The sequence below is a fragment of the Perca flavescens genome, chromosome 18, assembly GCF_004354835.1.
Source record: "Perca flavescens isolate YP-PL-M2 chromosome 18, PFLA_1.0, whole genome shotgun sequence".
NCBI classification, from domain to species: domain Eukaryota; kingdom Metazoa; phylum Chordata; class Actinopteri; order Perciformes; family Percidae; genus Perca; species Perca flavescens.
The window spans coordinates 844,801-863,159 of NC_041348.1; positions in this window are offsets into that span (position 1 = coordinate 844,801).

The window sequence follows — 18,359 nt, forward strand, 5'->3', positions numbered from 1 at the left end:
GCTCACCCTCTCTCCCCCCCCCAGGACATTTTCTGAGTGAAAAACTATGATTTCTAGTAATACTTGGTATGGCCATTACTAGGAATAAACAAAGCAATTGCACAGTTCTATTAGGAAAACGTAAGAATATGTATTTTGTACAAGTAAAGTTGAATAAGTAAATTGTAAGAATAAATAAATTGTAAGAATAAGTACATTGTACAGTTCTATACTGCACCTGTCTGTTACAGTGGTTTTATAATATAACAATACACATTACATTTGTGCTTTTGTGTATTTGTGCTTTTGTGTCTTCAAAAAAAAGGAAATAACAATATCACAATCTAGACACAATTAATGTAAAGTATGTACAGTTCAGTGTGTGGTTTTATACATAATCATGCTGCAGCATAGTCTAAAGTGTACAAAGAAAAAATAGTTCAGTACTCTTTTCCTAGGCCCAGAACATGCTCTTATAATGTGACCTGGCTTGAGCAACCAGTTCACTCTTATCCAGCAGAGGAACTGGGGCTATGTTACAAAGCAGTCGCCTTCTTCTCTGTCCATGACGGGGTAAGGGTTTTTTTCTTCTGTGGACTTGAAAGAACTATTTTGAAACTGGCTGGATGATGTGCTAATAATGTGATAACAACATAACAAGTATGGCTGTAGATATTAGCATACCTACCCAGACCTTCCATGTGCATCCATAGTATTTTTGTCTGGGTTCACTCCCTTGGCCTGATTGCCTAAGTTTGAACGGGAGCGGCATTGTTGATCAAATCAGCTCTAACTTCCCTCAAATGACAGGAAGGTGTAGGTGCTGGGGCACAACGTGTCAGGTGGTGCCAAGCAGCTCCTGCCTGGCCTTTTACTTGGACAGAGTGTGAGGTAACCTCCCTCACTTCGTACGGTCCAAGCCACCTGGGCTCGGTCCACTTTCTCTTGTGGACTTTCACTCGCACCCAGTCACCTACCTTGACACTGCTCCGGGGCTCCTCTTCTCCCGGGGTCTGTGCTCTGGCGACCTGTTCAGATAAAACTGAAGTAAGACTGGTCAATGTCTTCATGTAGTCATCATATTCTTGTTTACACACATCCAGGGATGGCATATGACCTCCATCCCTGGGTGGGCCTGGCATTTTTCTTCCAGTCAGTAAGTCATGAGGAGATAAGTGTGTGCCGGTCCTGGGGAACTGCGCATGGACATAAGAGCTAACGGCAGTGCTTCTACCCATGTTAGTTTTGTACCTTCACATGCTTTAGCGATTTTTCTTTTCAGTGTCTGGTTGGCCCTCTCCACTAATCCCTGTGATTGTGGATGATAAACTGACCCATATCTGTGTATGATCCCTAATGCCTCTTCTACTTTCTGTAGATGTTTGTTAGCAAAATGAGATCCATTGTTTGATCTTATTGTGCGTGGTACGCCATATCTGGGTACTAGTTCATTTTTCAGCCATTTTACAACTGTCTGTGCTGTTTCATCTTTACTTGGTATCGCTTCAACCCATTTTGTGAATCTGTCTACCATTACAAGGAGATACCTTTTTCCCCCTACTCTGTTCTTTGGCCCCATATCTGTGAAATCTATGGTGATGTCTTGAAAGGGGGCTGTAGGCACAGGGAATTTTCCTGCTGGGGCCTTGAATGGTTTCTTGTTATTGTGTTTGTTGCATGTGTCACATTCTTCCACAAAGTTGGTGATGATGTCTGACATCCATGGGTGCCACCATAGTTCTTTCATGTTTGTAAGGGTTCTTCTGGTTCCCTCATGGGTGGGGCCGTGCATGGTTGGGAACAATAGTCGACATAGCTTTGCCGGAGCCACTATGTGTCCAGTGTGTGACCTCCAAATGCCGTCTTTATCCTTGCATGCTCCTTTTCTCTGCCATTCTGAATGTTCATATGGTCCGGCCTCTTCTTGGATGTCTTTTATGTTTTCTGTGGTTAGTTCTGTTGGTCCTCCCTCTGGTTGCAGTGTCATTTGTCTGGGAGTGTACCCTCCAACTTCTTTGGCTCTTTGGTCTGCTGCTTCATTTCCTTTTGCCACCCTTGTGTCTGCTTTGTCATGTCCTTTTCGCTTCATTATTGCCACTGCTGCTGGCGCTTTTACTGCTTCCAGTAGGGTTACCAGTTGATCCTTGTGCTTGACAGGAGTCTTGCTGGTGGTCAGGAAATTCCTCTTCTGCCATTGTGGTCCATCTATAGGCACCGCTCCATGTGTGTATGCTGAGTCTGTGTAGATATTGACCCTTTTCCCTTCTGACCACTGCAGTGCTTTTGTGAGTGCCAATATTTCAGCCATTTGTGCTTATGCAGGTTGTGGTATTATTCCTGAGTCCACTTCGGTGTTGGCTTTTTACAGTATCTACCAACCAACCGACTGAGATTCCTCTAATTAAGTCAAATTAAACCAACTCTCCGATTTTTCTAACCAAGAGCTTTTTACGGTGAATTCACAATCATTGGCTTTTTACAGTATCTACCAACCAACCGATTGAATAACCAACCATTGGCTTTTTACAGTATCTACCAACCAACCGACTGCGATTCCTCTAATTAAGTCAAATTAAACCAACTCTCCAATTTTTCTAACCAAGAGCTTTTTACGGTTTTATTTCACCCAATGTACTCAACTTTCCGACCAGTTGTAGATCAAAAGCTTTTTACAAGTCTCTTATAGCCAATTTATAGGTCTCGTCAGACCATTGAACCTTCGAAGGTTTACCTCTTGGATTTCAGTTTTGCCCAACTCTCCGGTCTCAATGAACCAAGAGCTTTTTACAGGTCTAATTTAGATTTAATTTTTGTTGCCCAACTCTCCGATCACAGTGGACCAAGAGCTTTTTACAGGCTAATTTAGATTTATTTTTTGTTGCCCAACTCCCCGGTCACGGCGGACCAGGAGCTTTTTACAGGCTAATTTAGATTTATTTTTTGTTGCCCAACTCCCCGGTCACGGCAGTCCAGGCAGACTTTAACTATGCTGATGGTCAGAGAGAACAATGCGCCGCTATTGCCTGTCACAGGTTGAGGAGTAACTTATTCTCATGGTCGAACTGATATCAAACTGATATTAACTTTGTTGCTGCACTCTTGTTGCTTTCTGACGACCGTCATACAGTACTGCTTTCTGCACGTACAACCGTATCATTTTCTCATTTTGCATGACTAAGCTGTCACAGTGCTCTTCCACTAAACACACAACTATAATTCAACCATGATTTGTATCCTCATAAAGCATAGCCAGCTTGACTGATTATTTTATTTCTTACAATGACCAGCTGGATGCCTTCTTGGGAGTTGACTGTGGCACTGCAGCTAATTCTGTCTCTATGTCACTGGATGGTGTCCCCTAAATAAGTAAGAAGAAGAAAGAGCATTGTAGTCAGAATCAATGGCCAAAACAGTAACATTGAGGATGCATCTATCATAATCAGTGTTGGGTGTAAGGCAATTACAGTAATATATACATTTTTGCTGTAACGCAGTAATATAACTCATTACTAATTACATGTCGGTAGTATCATACACGGGTCTCAGTAACGGGAGTTACAACGTTTTTTTTTTTTTTTTTTTTTTTTTAAAGAATTCACCAACACCGTGAAACATTTCTTCACAGAAAAAAAAGTGAGAATTACAATAGCCTTGGAAAGTATAAATCATAAAGATGTTACCTCCAATTTGTCTGCAGCTGTTTTTTTCGCTTTAGGAATGGCATTTTCCTTCAGATACCGGGACTTGACGCTTTTTTCGGTGAAGTCAACGTTCGCTACAAACATGGTAATCTCTCTCATGTAGCTAAATGTTATCAAGGGAGCTGAAGAGCAACCAGCCATAACGGTAAAATCTCCCGGCTGCGGAGATTGTAGACGGTGAAAGCTCAAGCTCAAATATCTCTTCATTTGGTTGCCGCAATTTGGAAAGGCAAAAACTCGAACCATTTTCTCATATCAGTCCTGATCTAACTCCAAGCTCCGTCTGTCAGCTCTGTGAGCTCCTCCCTGCTTCTGCCACAGGCAGGCTCCGCCGTTGCTAGGTTACCTATGCAAATGAGCTCCTGAACTCTTGATTCTAGGTCAGCTCTGCTTCACTGCGGTGTCAGGTTACAGCCTGTTGATACATGCTCATTACTATGGACAGGACCTCGGCAAATCGTTTTTTTGTGGAAAAAATACATTTTGGATTATTGGATTGTATGAGATCGGCACACGATTGGTGGGGACTTGACCGGAAAGCAGTACATAAACAGAGGTAAGGATTAACACAACTTTTATGCCTTTCTGTCACATCTACTGCCGTCAAATTTGCTGTGTTCCCTCGTAAGGAATAACTGCACATGGCTAAGCACTAGTAATGGCATTTCGAACACGTTTAGAGGCTAAAAACGCGTTTAAAACTTGCCCTGTTTAAGCCTTGTTTAAGACTGTTGGGTGCAAAATCTAGCAGGAGGATAACTCGGTGTAGGCGGCACCGTTTGTTTTCGTTTTTCTCGCTACTGACAGTACTCCTGATTTACAAACAACAAAGCTACGGGTTGAAATCGACCGTAATTCTCCTTTAAAGTGCCCCCAAACTTTTAGAAATGACATTTTAGACAGTGGGGGCAAAAGTTGCCCCCCACATTTTTATTTTATTTCCTCCACTAGTAGTATCATTGTGCATTTGCTGTCTGCCACAGTGTTACATATGTCGCTATCACTATATGCCAAAGTTCAAATCCTACATAGAAAGGCAGTTAAACCTTAAACCTGCCATACAAAACCGTTTTTACTTGCATTTTTTGAAATATGGTCCATATAGGTCCATATGTGTTTGTGTTATGTGGTGAATGTGAAAATGAACTGCTACCTCCTCTGTCAGCTCTAGCCACTGAAAAGAAATAAGCAGAGAAATCAGGCCAATCACAAAGGGCTCATTTGCTAACAAGTGATGTCTTACAATAGCGTCATAGGCACAGCATGTGTCCATTCATACAGTTTACTACTACTACTACTACTACTATTAATAATAATAATAATAATAATAATAATAATAATAAATCTTCATTTATATAGCACCTTTAATAGAAGAAATGCAGCTCAAAGTTGTTTAAAACAAAATAAATTACATGCACCATCTTTACATCTCTCGAAAGTTCTATACTGTAAAAAAAAGAAGCTTGGTTGGCCTTTTTATTGGATGGATTGCTATAGAGTTTTGTACAGACATTCATGGTTCCCACAGGATGAATCCTTCCTGACTGTTGATTTCCTGACAGATGTATGAACGTTTGCAAACACCACAGCGGTAGTCGAGCAAGCTAGTGAGTGAATGAAGAGAGAGAGAGCTGTGCTGGCAACAACATAGCCAGTGAATCAAAGGGATAAAACGTTATTTTCTGAATGTTTCACTGGGGTTACGTTCTAAAGCACAAACAAACACAACCACACCTCTGCGGAGGAGAGAGATGAGGATCAGGGGAAACACTGAAGCATGTACAAACACACAGAAATGTAACAACCTGTTCTCATCACAGGTCGTCAAATTCCACTGCTTTGTATCACACGGACGCTAAAGGGTGCCTTGTGGTGTGCTAATATCAGGCAGCAAGGGGCAAAGCGCCGGTGTTGGACAATCTGGGAATGAGAATGGGCTGCACACCCTGCACACTGCTATAGGCTGGGGGTTACACACCCACGTGGAGTCCAAAAGGCTCTTTGCTGATGCCCAGAAACGTCTCGCACTCGGGAAAATAAGAAAAAAAAGAAGAAGAAAAAACAGGCAGAGTCTCAGCAGATACAGACACCGCCACGCATTTCTAGTGGGTTACAAGTTATGGTTGAGAGTCTATACTACTATACTATAGATAGTTTTTTAGAAAAATCCTGCATTTTATACCTTTAACACCAACATAACTTTGGCTGTATTGAAACATAAAACATTTGATCTGGACAGCACAAACTGTAGCTGAGACAATAAGGCCGGCATGGCGTTCTCTGTACTTGTTGTTGTATTGAAACACACAATACGTGATCACAGAGGCTTTCACCTGTAAGTGGTGTGAAAACAGTCGATCTGTTCAGTCTCACTCTTTAATGGCAGAAATGGCCTCGAGATGAAAACTTAAATATAGTACATTTTCAAAAAATACATAAACACACATTTTTATGTTAAATACATAAAAATGTGCAAAAAAAAAAATGTCTGCAGGTTTTACAGGCTGTTTATGGAGCTGTGGTTAGGAAGAAAGCTCGATCATTTTGATGTGTGGATGACATTTACTGGTCGATAGCTGATCTTAATAAAAGTCCTGTATTGACAAACCAATTTATCACCTTGAATCACATAAGCTGCAGCATTTTGACTGTTTTTTTTGGTTTGTATAGTCCAAGGCTTTGTATAAAGCCTGCACACTTGTGGTAAACTCTGCAGCCCAGACCTCACACAGCTGTGGTCAGTGGCTTTGTGTGTGTGTGTGTGTGTGTGTGCGTGTGTGTGTAGGTGACCGGGGTTTTTCCTGAGTGTGTTGCAGTAGCACACTGTTAAGCCCTGGAGAGACACACAACCTGCTATGCATCAGTCCCAACCCCCCTCAGCTGTCTCTCCTCAGCCTTAGTGGACATGGCAGCCTGCTCACAAGCATTTTCCTCCACAGGGACATTTACTCAACACACACACACACACATACACACACACTCCTGACAGCACTCTCCCTGCCCTGGCTCGATCAAAGCCATCCACACAGTAAATAAACATATCAAAATGGCCAACAAAAGAGCCAGTAACTGCTCTGGAAAAAAAAGAAAAAAAAAGACTTGAGGAACAACAAAGTGAGGGCTCTTGGCTATGGGATCACAGGCGGGAGGAATCTGATAGGCGTGGTGTGAAGATGTGAAGGTAAACATACAGGGAGAGGCTTATGTACTGAAGGCCGCCAACAATGATGTCATCTAAACTAGGAAGCACACACTGCAGAATAAAATACATGATGCAGAATATTGATGTATAGGAGACGGCTTTGAAATGCACCCTGAAGTCAACTACAAAGGAGCTTGTAGTGCAAAATCAGCAGGTAGATTTGATGGACAGGTAGAAAAGGGCCGGGTGGTATATAGATCTGTTATCTCTCCTCTGTCGAATACATTTGTATTTATACACTTGGATTACCACTTTGAGGGTATGGGTGCTGCCTTAGTCTCTATAGCAGCAACAACACACACCATACACAGCCACGTAGCTTATCTAACAGCTTATACCCACACAAAGCTGGTGTAGTCTTAGCAGTGTAAAATAGATAATTTTGCTATCTATCTCCAGAAAAAAAAATATTTTCATGCTGCCGCCCATGCAGTAATAGACCTGCCAAAAAATCTATTTAATAATCTATTTGGTTCTATCTGATGCTGTTTTGGGTTGTAGGCAGCGTAAAAAAATAAAATGCTCAAACATTGTAATCAATTTCAGCATTTTTATTTTGGCGAGTAAACTAAATGGTAAATCTAATCACGGTGTAAATGATTACATTATCACATTTTGTCTAAAGAAAGAATGGCAATATGTCCCCTCATGCATTTATATTTGTCTCTCCATCTCTTTTAGAAACATTAGTGTTTGGTTCTAATAAGTCACATAACAAACATCACATTAATATAGCGAGTAGTGTACACGGGACTCCCATGTCGGGACACAACTTTTATAACAGTGTGATTAGTTTTGCTTTCATTTATGATATTTTACACATGTGACAGGATGAAAACTGTGGGCCTACATACCTTAGTGTAATTATGAGTGATTATAAGTGCATGTGAGTGAATATTGGTGGAGTTTTTATGTCCTGTTCATTGTCTTAATAGGTCCATTCTGCTGCAGTGGAGAAGCGTACCAATGTTAATCACCGCTGCGCCTGAAGGCTATAGGAGGGTGCTTTGTGAAAATATATAGTATTATTATAGTTTTCTAAATGTTTGTCTTTCATTTTGACGATAAAGGCACGTGCTGAACAGCGCGGCAGGTCAAACCGACCCATTTTAAACATGTCGGAACAGGTTATCTGAGAGCATTCTGGGATCAATACAATATGATGTAGCGCATGGCATGATGTCTGTGAGACACTATAAAAACTAAGCTGAACCGTTATCTGTGGTTATTCCCAGGTAATACACAGAAGATTTTGAGTACTTTTCTGCTTCAACAGTATTTAGGAGAGGAAACATAGCAGTAACAATGTAACAATCCATTTTATTTTTTATCCAAACATTCAATGGCAACAGCTCTGGTGATTCCACCGTGTTGATTCATCTGGCGTCATAATAGGACACTGCATTCTCATGAATGAGTCCGTATGATATTGTACAAAAATGTATGCACACCAAAATGTATGATAACCTATGAGAATTAAGAGACCGCCGGCTTGTCACGTGATGCTGGCTACTCATGTGACGCCAGCTGGCTACGAGCTCCATGGCCCCGAGCAGCAGTTGCTAGTTGTTTAAGCCGCCACAGAGCTTCGCAACGCGGGCTACAGATCTCCGTCACAGCTCGGTTGTATCAGTGGCAGTTAGTAGATGTGTTTAGCCGAAAATGGGTGACTTTGAGCCGGGTACAGAGCACTGTGAGCTGCCACTCGTTTCAGCGAAGATTACAGTTAGATTTAGTCCACAAACTAAGAGCATTTTGCCGCAACGAAAGTAAAGATTAGTGTCAACCACATTCATTTCCTGTGTCAGTAATCATTGGATAACATTTTATTTACAGGTAAGAAGGGTATAAACATGTTTTTAACATGTGCTTTTTTACCTCTTTTGGGGAGTGGGTTGTCTTTCATATTTTTGAAGGGGACAAATCTACCTCTTCTAAATTTTGAGGGGGACATATCCCCCTGCATCCCCCCAAAATGTACACCTATGGTCAGACTGAAGATGGAAAGGGAGTGTAACAAGTTGACGTCTGATGTCACGCAAACTCTGGAATCTAACTCTGAAAATACAAACCTGGAAGATTTTTGTGAGATACAGACTTGTGCCAAATACAAGCTGACATCATCTTATGTGCCTATCACGTTTGTATCGTGAGAAACATGTGACTTGTATCCTACACTGTACAGCATGCCTTAGGTAAACCCTGTTCAGCTTGACAGTCATTTACAGCCAAGGCTGACTCAGTGTTTTTTTCTCCCCAAAATCTCCTGAGGGTTATATAATGTAGGCCGACTGTATACCATGGTCTGATCAATATTCTAAATGATGTACCATATAAAGTGATATTACATGTTGCTTTTTAAATCACATGCACTTGTGATGCCAATAACCTGGACTCCCCCCTTTCATCAAAACATAAATTAATTATAGTTACTGGGAGAAGTAATGGCTTTCAATAGAGGACCCATAATTCTGTGTTCAGCACTGTCTTTCACTATGAAAGCAAATAAATGTTTGACCAGAGTTTGTTAATGGGCAGTAATTGTACATGGTTTCTCTGACTGCCAACTACTGAAACAAAGTGGTTAAACATAGCATGATGAAATACTTGTAGATGTAAAGTATTTATCAGGAGGGAAAAAAGCCACAGTGAGTGAGTCACAGTTTAGGCACTAAAGCGCTGCATGTGGTTTTCCAAGCCTTCAAAATCCCATCAGTCTGATCCATTGTTCTGAGTATTGTGTTGGCTTTCTTTTTAATATGCCACTGAAATCGGATTGATTCAATTGAGACGCGGTGCCATGCCGAGCCCGTGGCAAAGACCAGGGGCTGCTTTAATAGTTTCTGACAGGGAAATCAAAGATCAGGATGGAGTGCTGTACTAAATGGTAGTTATTTATAATTACAGGGCAGGTGGGCTTCAGCCAGGCAGAAATAGTGGCTCGACTCATAGCTGCACGGAATTTAGCTTAATAATTAATGAAGCAGAACCTGCTCCCCTGCAGAGGAGGGAGACTAGCTGTTAGAAAATGCACTCCTCTTATGATGAAATACCACCCAGGTTTAAAGACATATTTCCATCTGCCACACCAGTGAGATTCACCTCCATCACTGCCAAGGATCCGGCCTGTCCCAAATAGGGCTGGGTAACGAATTTGATACTTTTTAGGCACCGACCGAATTGCCTCTAAAGTATCGAGTATCAAAAAATTCCTCATCATTCATTACCCAATTTCAATACCTAAAGAGTGAATCTCATCAGAGTCAGTGAGCCAATCAGCATGCAGCATGCTTCTAACAAGCTTTCTTGTGGATGGCCGTCTAATGTTACACGTCGTAGAGACACGCAGGAAAATCTCTACGTTACACAGAGACAGCTCACGTAGTAGGAGCTGGAAACATATATAAAAAAGATTTGTGCCATAATGATGTAATTTCTTTTTGTTTTATCAAATTGGTATCGAAAAAAGTATTGTTTACGAACCTGCATCAAAATCATGCTATTGGTGTTGGTACCAGTATTGTATATTTAATATAATATAATAATATGTTTTAATGATACCCAGCCCTAGTCCCAAACTACTAAAAGACTTTGTGTGAAATTAGTCTTGCATGTCCAGACCTTCTTCCACAGCGCTGCGGAGGAGGGTCTGACTAGTCCACACAGCATTGGATGGGAGAAAAACATGCTCTGGTTTATTGGCATTTCTTTAAACCAATCACAATCATCTTGGGCGGTGCTAAGCGCCGGACGGAGCCACTGTACCTCTACTAAATAGTCTCAGGAAGGAACTTGTTTTGGTGGAACAAAGTATTTTTAGTTGTGCAACAGAAAACTCAGATTGGACAGATAGTCTAGCTAGCTGTCTGGATTTACCCTGCAGAGATCTGAGGAGCAGTTAACCATAGTCCTCACAAATCCACCGGAGTTTAGAACGCTAACACAAAGGAAGAGGAAAGTGATGGACATCCGGCGGCACCGGAGCAGTCCCGAAAGTGGAACGTTGTGAATATAGACTACTGTGAAATATACCAAAAAATAGCTTTTCACCTGCAGTGATCAATTAAAAGTCACCACTGGTGCCATTAATAAACTAAGCTACAGGCTAGTTTGTATTGCTCCTGCTGGGACACTTGCATCACAGAAAAGGAGAGTCGAGTGGTTTAACTAGTGCTATAATTCTATGAAATTCCTGAACTGTGACAAATGAAAACAACAGCAGATGAAATATAGCTGGTATAATTTGTCTCATTTTGCTCTGAAATTAGAGGAAAACCTTTCTCTTTGGGTAAATACTCAGCAACAAAAGCAGGAAATCACCAACTAATGTCAGAGCAATTGCCTCTTGTGAGCTCGCTTGTTGTGACATGAGTGGAAATAGCACATCTGTCCGTTGTGGTACGCAGGAATCCACTATTAGACTCATGTGTAGCATGACAAATCCTGCTGTTTCTCAACCTGTTTCAGACTAACGGATGAAAGCAGACTGGGTGTTTTCAATTAAAATGATGCAAATGAAGCTTGATATGTGCTGCACATATGCATCTGCTTCAGGTCAACTATCCCAAGTGGCTTTATTTTCAATTACATTATGTAATGAATCCATCAAGTGAAGTCGAACAAATTAATAAGAGCAAAACTGTGGAGCAGTTGTGACTGCAAATCCAAACTGACAGTTGCACGTGGTGCCTCATATGTGATATTGTGCGTCAGTGGGATAGCAACATAAAAGAACTATGGATTTAATTTATTCAGTCATGCACATAGTTAAGTTTTTACTGCATAGGTCTGTTAGGTGAGAATGTGGTATATATTCTGTACTTGTCACTTATTGTTTCATACTGTTGTTTGTTGTTTCACTGACTGTAGAGATATGGGAAAATGCATTTACAGTACAACCCATTCAAATCCACTTTTATATAAAGCAGAGTGATAGGAATTATTATCAAATCATGGAGAACCTATAACTTATTTAAGAAATTACATACACAGAGCAAGTGTGTAAACATATTTATTTTGGTTGTATAGACAATGCACAATTAAACATTAACCTTGTATAAGAACAATGAGAGATGTGTTGCACCAGGTTGTAGCACAATTGTTATTTTCTGCCTGTAATCCCTGGGCATGTAGTGAAGTAATAAACATCAGAATATACAATTTTACAAACACATTTACACCTAATTTATAATAACACAAATGTGCAAAGTTGCATCTATAAAATGATCATGGGCTCAATCGTTCCCACATCCCCCCCCCTATGGTAAATATGTCTGTACGTGTTTGTATAAATCTTTCTATATTTATTGTCAGTTGACTGTGTGTCGGCTGTTCATTGTGTTAGACAGGTGGGCGTAATAAGCTACGCCCTCAGCCTGCACCATTTTTGACAGTGAATCATTATATTGTGGTTTTATAAGAAGTTAGACACAGTTATTTTTTTTTTAAAAACTTAAATATAAGATTATTTTACTACAACTTGCCCTACATTTCACTCTATACAAAATAAAATCATCTCCAGGTATTCACACGTACTTACATTTTTTTAAAGTAGTGCATATTTGATGATCCTGCGTTTGGTTCTGGTTTTGGTGGTGTCTTTTTTTTGTGTTCGTACTTTTTTTTTCCTCTCCTCTCTGCAGGTCATGTGTGTGGCAGAGGGCATGGCTGGCTTCTCCAGGCAGCTGACGAGACACACCTGTATCCACTCACCTCATCACCCACTCCATATAAGCCTGGTCTTCACTCCATTACTCCAAACGCCAAATTATTCTGTCATGTTTGGTAGCACTCTGAGTTCTTTGTTCCTCTGCTTTTCTTAAAGGAGAATTCTGGTTGATTTCAACCTGTAGCTCTGTTGTTTGTAAATCAGGAGTACTGTCAGTAGCGAGAAAAACGGAAACAAACGGTGCCGCCTACACCGAGTTATCCTCCTGCTACATTTTGCACCCAACAGTCTTAAACAAGGCTTAAACAGGGCAAGTTTTAATCGTGTTTTTAGCCTCTAAACATGTTCGAAATGCCATTACTAGTGCTTAGCCATGTGCAGTTATTCCTTACGAGGGAACACAGCGAATTTAACGGCAGTAGATGTGACAGAAAGGCATAAAAGTTGTGTTAATCCTTACCTCTGTTTATTTACTGCTTTCCGGTCAAGTCCACACCAATCGAATGCCGATCTCATACAATCCAATATTCCAAAATGTATTTTTTCCACAAAAAAACGATTTGCCGAGGTCCTGTCCATAGTAATGAGCATGTATCAACAGGCTGTAACCTGACACAGCAGTGAAGCGGAGCTCACCTACAGTTCAAGAGTTCAGCAGCTCATTTGCATAGGTAACCTAGCAACGGCGGAGCCTGCCTGTCGGCAGAAGCAGGGAGGAGCTGACAGTCAGAGCTTGGAGTTAGATCAGGACCAATATGAGAAAATGCTTCGAGTTTGTGCCTTTTCAAATTGCGGCAACCAAATGAAGAGATATTTGAGCTTGAGCTTTCACCGTCTACAACCTCCGCAGCCGGGAGATTTTACCGTTATGGCTGGTTGCACTTGATGCGGGTACATGGTGGTGCTCGTGTGGATACTGTATCGCAATGACCACCGAGGAAGAAAGGCTGTGCTGTAAGAATACAGCCTGGTCTGGACGCGTCAACGGACATTGTTTCGCCCATACAGAGAGGTTTCCCCATCTGATCTATAAGGATGATCTAACCGGACAGACCTGATGGCCAGCTGTCTAATGAGTGAGTACAACAGGCTTTCGTGACTCTGTCTAGCTTAGGTACATTTGTTTTTAGTTGTAAATACACATTCAAAACACTAAACAAAACACACCTCTTCAGATTAGCTTTCCACATACAATAATCTTACATTTCTCACCTGATAGTTACTGTTTTTATTGTTTTTAATTGATTCTAAATATACTTGTTGTATGTGTTGGTTTTATGTTTTTAATGTGATATATGTGCTGGTTTTTACTGTAAAGTGTCTTTGAGTACCGGGTGATTCTGGAGTGGGTTCTGAGAGGAGAGCGCCTTGGCCGTGGCACCAGAAGAACATTGCCTACCTGTGTTATAGCAGCAATCAGACAAGAGTACCCCTCCACAACTGGAAGTTACACAGGATTCAAAGAGGCAGAGGACATTTTCTGAGTCACAAACTATGATTTCTAGTAATACCTGGTATGGCCATTACTAGGAATAAACAAAGCAATTGCACAGTTATATTAGGAAAACGTAAGAATATGTATTTTGTACAAGTAAAGTTGAATAAGTAAATTGTAAGAATAAATAAATTGTAAGAATAAGTACATTGTACAGTTCTATACTGCACCTGTCTGTTACAGTGGTTTTATAATATAACAATACACATTACATTTGTGCTTTTGTGTCTTTACTTCAACAACAAAAAGGAAATAACTATCACAATCTAGACACAATCAATGTAAAGTATGTACAGTACAATGTGTGGTTTTATACATAATCATGCTGCAGCATAGTCTGAAGTGTACAAAGAAAAAATAGTTCAGTACTCTTTTCCTAGGCCTAGAACATGCTCTTATAATGTGACCTGGCTTGAGCAACCAGTTCACTCTTATCCAGCAGTGGAACTGGGGCTATGTTACAAAGCAGTCGCCTTCTTCTCTGTCCATGACGGGGTAAGGGTTTTTTTCTTCTGTGGACTTGAAAGAACTATTTTGAAACTGGCTGGATGACCAGCTGGACGCCTTCTTGGGAGTTGACTGTGGCACTGCAGCTAATTCTGTCTCTGTCACTGGATGGTGTCCCCTAAATAAGTAAGAAGGAGAAAGAGCATTGTAGTCAGACTCAATGGCCAAAACAGTAACATTGAGGATGCATCTATCATAATCAGTGTTGGGTGTAAGGCAATTACAGTAATATATAAATTTTGGCTGTAACGCAGTAAGATAACTCATTACTAATTACATGTCGGTAGTATCATACACGGGTCTCAGTAACGGGAGTTACAACATTTAGTGTTTTTTTTTTTTTTTTTTAAAGAATTCAACACCGTGAAACATTTCTTCACAGAAAAAAACAGTGAGAATTACAATAGCCTTGGAAAGTATAAATCATAAAGACGCTACCTCCAATTTGTCTGCAGCTGGTCTTTTCGCTTTAGGAATGGCATTTTCCTTCAGATACCGGGTCTTGACACTCTTTTCGGTGACGTCAATGTTCGCTACAAACACGGTAATTTCTCTCATGTAGCTAATGTTATCAAGGGAGTTGAAGTGCAACCAGCCATAACACTCGATTGGTGTGGACTTTACCGGAAAGCAGTACATAAACAGAGGTAAGGATTAACACAACTTTTATGCCTTTCTGTCACATCTACTGCCGTCAAATTCGCTGTGTTCCCTCGTAAGGAATAACTGCACATGGCTAAGCACTAGTAATGGCATTTCGAACATGTTTAGAGGCTAAAAACACATTTAAAACTTGCCCTGTTTTAGCCTTGTTTAAGACTGTTGGGTGCAAAATGTAGCAGGAGGATAACTCGGTGTAGGCGGCACCGTTTGTTTTCGTTTTTCTCGCTACTGACAGTACTCCTGATTTACAAACAACAGAGCTATGGGTTGAAATCGACCAGAATTCTCCTTTAACATTGAAGGTATTTTTGATTCTGATCTTTTTTTTTCCCCGTCGACGCGACCACGTAAGTAGGTACGTAGAGACACAGAGCTACGCCGGACCCTATGCTGTACCCTACGCTGTACCCTACGCTGTAGCCTGATGTGCACATCTCGAAAAATGTAACTACACGTTGCGGCGACGCACGTCGCTCGGCCGTGGCTTGATAGCGTTGCATTTCATAACAAAACAAAAGGTATTGATAGGTGTCCCACAAGGCTCTGTATTGGGTCCTCTACTCTTCACCATCTATATTAATGAGCTAGTCTTCTTTAGCTGGTTGCCTCGCCCATATGTACGCAGATTATACTATTCTTTACTATACTGCAGATACCCCACAGGCTGCTACTGACAACTTGCAACTTTCCTCTAATTTATTACAGGACACTCTCTCTGACCTTAAACTAGTCCTTAACTCGCGAAAAAACTAATTTGTTATTTCCAAGAGCTAGAAATGTTGATTTTACAAAACTTCATATTTTAACTGTTGATGGCTCTTCTATAGAGGTAGTTACTGATTACAAATGTCTCGGACTGTGGTTTGATGAAAAACACTCATTTAAGCATCGCCTCCAAGCTCCGACAGAAGGTGGGTTTTCTATACAGAAACCGGTCTAGCTTTCCTTTGCTTAGTAGGAAGAGAGTTGTAGAGGAAGTATTTTTGTCAGTATTAGACTGTTGATGCAATCTATAGGCATGCAGCTACATTGGAACAATTAGACTCTGTTTTTCACTCTTCCCATAGATTTATCACCGGTGATAGTTATAATACACAACACTGCATTCTCTATAGTAAGGTTGGCTAGTCCTCTCTTTCCTTGAGGCGCAGTTACCACTGGGACGTGTTTTTATTTTTAAAGCCATTAGTGGTACACTTCCTCGCTATATCTCCTCCTTATTACATTGGAATCTTGATTTCTATCAAACCAGATGCGTGCGTGCGTTTGGATCTCGGTAAAACGGCCGTTTTTGATGCCCCTAGCACACGCTCTGCAACAAACTCTGACGTTAGAGGTACTTCTGTCTGCTACTGTTTTAAAACAATTAATCTCCAATCTTTAAATTGCAACTGTTGTTAGTGTTGTTCATGTTTATTTGTCATTGCTGTGGATTTTTTTGTGTATGACTCTTGATGTAAACTTGTCGTCATTGAAAATGAGGGAAACCTCAATGCCCTTCGACTATAAATAAAGGTTAAATAAAAAAAAAAAAATGTCCCCCTCCTTATTTCCTGGTCCTGGTTCTCCTTCTCCATAAACAACATGAGATCAAGGAGAGGGTTAACTTTCCCTGCTCCAGATTTCCCACCGGTCAGAAAGAACAGGGGTGACACTTTGGTTCTCTCACTAGGACTCTAGAGTCTCCACTTGCTCTGAAGCTAATCACCATTACTCTCTTACTCGCTCTACCACATTCTCTGCTTTGGGGTCCAAAAGCCACTAGTTCACCACAGCATATAAAGTAACATGACATAGGTAGGACATACTGTAAATACAAAGATAACATGTAGAGCTTACCTGCAATTACTGACTTCCAGAGGAATTTTCTTGAATGAGCTACTAAAATTAACTGAAAGTCCCCCTTCACTAAAATGTGTATTATTGCTACTTCACAGTGATGTTTGAATCTCATCTGTGCAAAATGATGAAGACTGTGTATGGTTTGTTGTCACATTTGTCTGCTGAAGGAGGAGAGTTTATATGAGCCTATCTTAAATCTCACTATAACATCCAGACATACCAGCAGGATTCTGTGATTCACAACTAGTTGGAAGCCAAATCATTGGTCAAATATGCAACTGACAACTGTAAATGGACTTCTCATTGAAGTGGAAGTTTTTTTTTTTTTTTTTTTTTAAGATTCTGGATCTGGAGGGAGAAGTACATACAATTTCAAGAATTTCAATTTGTAAGGTAATTGAACTTTGTTTTGGAAAACCATATCAGACACAAATGATTGTTCCAAGAAGAGTAATTGTATGTCTTACAACAGTCTGGAGGGGTCCTAAAAACGTTATTTAAACCCAAGTTAATATACATTAATCATTAATATATCACTTTATTGTCCATATTTATTGAATAGCTACATTTTCCATTGTTGCATGTTCACCTGACCTGCTGTGCACTGACTAAAAAGTCTATAAGTTAACCTTGTCTCTGTGTTTTTCTTATAAATAGTATAACATTAATTGTCCTTTCTGGGGAATGACTAAAAAGTAATGCATGCATTTTTGCTATGATTTTATAGGAAACTATGTGACTATGTGAGAGTATTTCTCTCCATGTTTCACAGGAAGTAGACAGTAGTGTCGATACAGAAAATATATTTTTGTATTGTACGAATTAGTTTCTCCATAGTTATTATAAATGGGTGTGCTGATGGTTTGGAGATACATCACTACAACTGTCAACATCTGTCATCTCATGCAGATTTGCCTTGTTTTTGTGTATTGGTTATATGTTTGTCTGCTGCTGCAGAGCATCATGCTCATGTAGCTGCAGTTAGGTTCTGTGTGTTTGAGTCAAACGGGGTTAACGTCTGTCCAGACAGCAGATAGGGGGCCACACACAGCTTTGTTTGACCCCTGACCTCTGAGCATTATGTCCAGAATGAGGGCAGCTTTTTGCTGATTTGCGGGAAGTGGAGGAAACCTTGCCCCAGCAGCTCTTGGATGGATTTTCTCCTTGGTGCTGAGCAACAGCTTCCTGACTGATTACTGCGATGTGAAGTAAAGCAGACCAACCTTTCTTTCAAACGTAAACACATATGGTGTGGATTTGTATCATATGAAGGCAAGCATTCTTCGCTGCTGCCTAACTGTT